Source organism: Branchiostoma lanceolatum, chromosome 3, assembly GCF_035083965.1.
Source record: "Branchiostoma lanceolatum isolate klBraLanc5 chromosome 3, klBraLanc5.hap2, whole genome shotgun sequence".
NCBI classification, from domain to species: Eukaryota; Metazoa; Chordata; class Leptocardii; order Amphioxiformes; family Branchiostomatidae; genus Branchiostoma; species Branchiostoma lanceolatum.
In genome coordinates this window covers 26,067,147-26,071,070 of record NC_089724.1, presented here as the reverse complement: position 1 = coordinate 26,071,070, position 3,924 = coordinate 26,067,147, and the positions used below count along the sequence as shown (strand labels likewise).

General features: G+C 39.8%; 1 non-coding gene across 1 annotated transcript; it reads left to right on the top strand.

Annotated features, from left to right (window-relative positions):
• Nucleotides 1-1,569: 1,569 nt before the first annotated feature.
• Nucleotides 1,570-1,643, top strand: Trnan-guu (transfer RNA asparagine (anticodon GUU)). The gene has a single exon. It is a non-coding gene; the product is annotated as a tRNA-Asn (tRNA).
• The last annotated feature ends 2,281 nt before the right edge of the window (nucleotides 1,644-3,924 follow it).

Genomic DNA, 3,924 nt, shown 5'->3' with positions numbered 1-3,924 from the left:
TTTTGAGGTCACCAGAGAGCATCAATCTAATTTGCACAGGCCTGCTGACAAGCAGGTGTTGTCCTTAGATATAGGTCGACAAAGGGTACTTAAAAAATGTAATTATAAACAAGCCTATTTCACCACTTAATTAGACCCTGATTACAATTTCATACGTCTTTATTTGTTAATCATTACCTCAATAACCTACCTGTCCAAAACAATGCAAATTCATCAAACCCTACCCGAGTTATTCGCCTCCGAAGGTAACATAAAAAAGGTCTACTGCAGTTCTAAGCAAGCCTCTAGGGGGTCTAAACTTATATCACTTACTCCCTGCCCCAAGAGCTGTACACCGCTTAAAAATCGTTACCATAGCACTTGTATGAAATTTGACCACAAGCTTTCGGCGAATTCATAACCTTTCCTCATTTATTATGCAAATTATCGTCTTATTTGCATGACAAGTATTCAGTTATGTAAAGCATCACCGAAACTATCCACATGCCATAAATTATGATAATCCGTCAATCCCTGCTGGAGTTATTCGTCTCCAAATGTATTAACAAAAACGCCAACTGCAGTTCCAAACGAGCAGCTAGGGGGCCTTAATTCGATTCCCACCACTCACTTGCCGTCCCAGAAGCTATATACTACAAAAAAATCATGAACCTGACGCCTCCAGAAAATTTGGCCTCAAACGTTGAAGCTCCGCTGCAGTACCTCAAATACCCGATAGGAGGCCCATTATCGAACTTGACCTTCCTCTTTGACATCACTACCTATCCACGAAATATCATGCACAACCGCCAATAGCTCCTCGAGTTATGCTGGCGACATACAAACTCTCACACACACAAAGCCTGCTGCAGTTCTGTACGAAGCGCCAAATAAATCATTTTCAAACTTGACCTCCGTTCCCACAATCTCTTCGAAACTACCAAAAATCATTGAGATCCATCAACGTTTCCGTCACTTTTTTTGCCTACATACAAACACAGAAAAATTAAAAGTCCACTGCAGTATTGTTGGAAAACGACAGGTAAACGATTTTCGAACTTGACCTTCCTTTGCACAACCACTACACACCTACCAAATATCATGAAGATCCATCAAAGGTTTCCCGAGTTATGCTCTTGACATACATACAGACCCACACAACAGCCGGTTCAACCGAAAACATGATCTACTCCGAGTTCCTCGGCGAAGATAACGAGTTCCTCGGCGAAGATAACGAGTTCCTCGGCGAAGATAATAAGAGACATCTATCGGCAAGTAGAAGAACTGTATGTACTTGGTCGTCTACCCCTTGCGCCTTTTGGCCCCTGTAACATTCGTTGCGTAACGGGTTTAGGCCACAAAGATGGGGGCATGTTTAGAACAGTAGTTTTGAATGTTCAAATTCAGCTGTCTGGTGACAGAAAAAGTTTGCCGGAAATCCTTGTCAACGTTCAGTCAGTTCTGTCATAGCGTCGCAAAAATAGCGTACATCCAAGGAAGTTTTTTCCTGATTAAAACCTCCTTGGTATGACGAATGTCACTGGGCCCAAGGACACGACAGAGGGAGTCATATATCATAACAGCATCAACGTCTATGTGGCGCAATCGGTTAGCGCGTTCGGCTGTTAACCGAAAGATTGGTGGTTCAAGCCCACCCAGGGACGTAGCATACATTTTACTTCCATTTCCAATAATCTGAATTTATTTTTTTGGAGAGGGGTGTGATCTTATTTCTTTAATTTCGTCCTACTGCTACGATGCTGTTGCATGCACTTGTTGAAAGAACGGCCATAGACATAGCGAACACATTTAGTATGGTTGCAATTTTGAAAATGCTGGAATGTGAGGAATTCATATTGGAACTCATATTGACAAGTTGAAGCATAAAAATGAAATTCATTTTTAAAACAATATCTTAAAAGACTGGCTGTGACTTCACGTCAGAAGGAATGGCTCCTGCTAATTTGAGGTCCAAAATGTGTTGAATGAATGAATGGTTTTATTTGATCATTGTGATCGGAAAACATGAAGTACCTCGCAGCCATAGGCTGAATTGCGTACTTTTTACATTATTTTTAAAAAGTAGTGACATTAGGCAATCTATCGGTTACATACAAAGATAATATAATTGTTCCTAATCAACAATAAATGCGTTCTTAAAATCACAGGTAAACACTACCTTAAAACAGGTAGGTTGAAGACGGGTACGTCGGAAGTTTAAATACAAACATAACAAGGCTTATTATGGATAGTGATTCATATTTACATGCTTTGATATCACCCCCTGAAAATTTGATCATACACCATGTGCTGTTTGTAAGTTGTTGTTTTTTTTTGGGGGGGGGGTAGGGTTAAAAATCATTTGGTGGTACAGGACTAGCGTACAATGTCTTGTGTGCTGATATATATTAAAACTGACCATGAAAAAATGAGTATGTTGAAATTATGGGCCCTCAAAGGTTTGAAATTGCAGTGTCGTAAGTTGAATGTGACGATGAAATGGTGCAGTCAACATATATGAATAAGAATAGAATAAATCTTTATTCCATGTCATGCGCATTTTGAAAGACATAGTAAATGTGACTTTACCGTACCTACCAGTTGTGCAGTTTTGAAGCAATGTACTCTTTATTAAAAGCAGAGCCGTGTTTTTGACGTGTTTTTAGGTGTTATGTCGGGTTTTCTATTTTTTCCCCTTTTCGTTATGTCGGCAACGTGCTTTGGACAAACATGCCTAAGCTAAACATGTGAAAAAACAGCCGGACCCACACCTCTGCTTGGAGAGCAGTGCTGTGCTCTATTTGTTTATTTGACCTACTTTCCCAGGCCATCTGTTTGTAAGACCTGTTTTCTGGGAAACCGTCACATGTTTCAGGGTCCCAATATGAAATACATCAAACTTTCCTTACTAATTATGCCATTTATCTCCTGATTCGCATAATTAGTCGTTTATTTTGTAAAGCACCATCTGAGCTATCTGAATACCAAACGTCACGACGATCTGTCGACCCCTTCTCAAGTTATTCATGTCCGAAGGTCAAAACAAAAACACCCACTGCAGTTCAAAAAAAAACGCTAGGGGGGCCAAACTTTCACAACTTACTTTCTATAGCATGAACTATCTACCACACAAAAATCATGACCATAGCACTTTCAGAAAATATGCCCCAAAATTTTGAAGCTCCGCTGCAGTACCTTAAGTACCCGCTAGACGGCCCATTATCGAACTTGACCTTCATTTCTGTAAACTCTACCCATCCACTAAATATCATACAGATCCATCAACAGCTTCTCGAGTTATGCTGGCGACATACAAATGCAGATCCACACAAAGCCCGCTGCAGTACCAACGGAAAATGCCAGGGGAACCATTTTTGAACTTGACCTCCGTTTTTACAACATCTACACACCTGCAAAATATTATGAAGATCCATCAACGTTTCCGTCACTTTTTTTGCCTATATACAAACACAAAAAAATTCAAAGTCCGCTGCAGTACTGTTAAAAAACGCAAGGTGAACCATTTTCGAACTTGACCTTCTTTTGCACAACCACTACACACCTACCGAAAATCATAAAGATTCATCAAAGGTTTCTTGAGTTATGCTCCTGACATACATACAGACCCACCTAACAGATTTTTCAACCGAAAACATAATCTTCCCCGAGTACAAGTACCCGGCGAAGATAACTACTTATAATGAAAAAAATATCTAAGTAATTCAAATATGAGGGTCAGGAATGCAGTCACAAGACTAAGAATCAGCTGCCACAAACTACATATTGAAACGGGAAGACATACGCGCACTCCTCTAGAACAACGATTATGTAAACATTGTACTTTGAATAGAGTAGAAGACGAATGTCATTTTGTGGTAGAATGTGTATTATATACCGAAGAAAGAAATGAACTGTATAAACTTGTAGAAAACCTATTTCCCTACT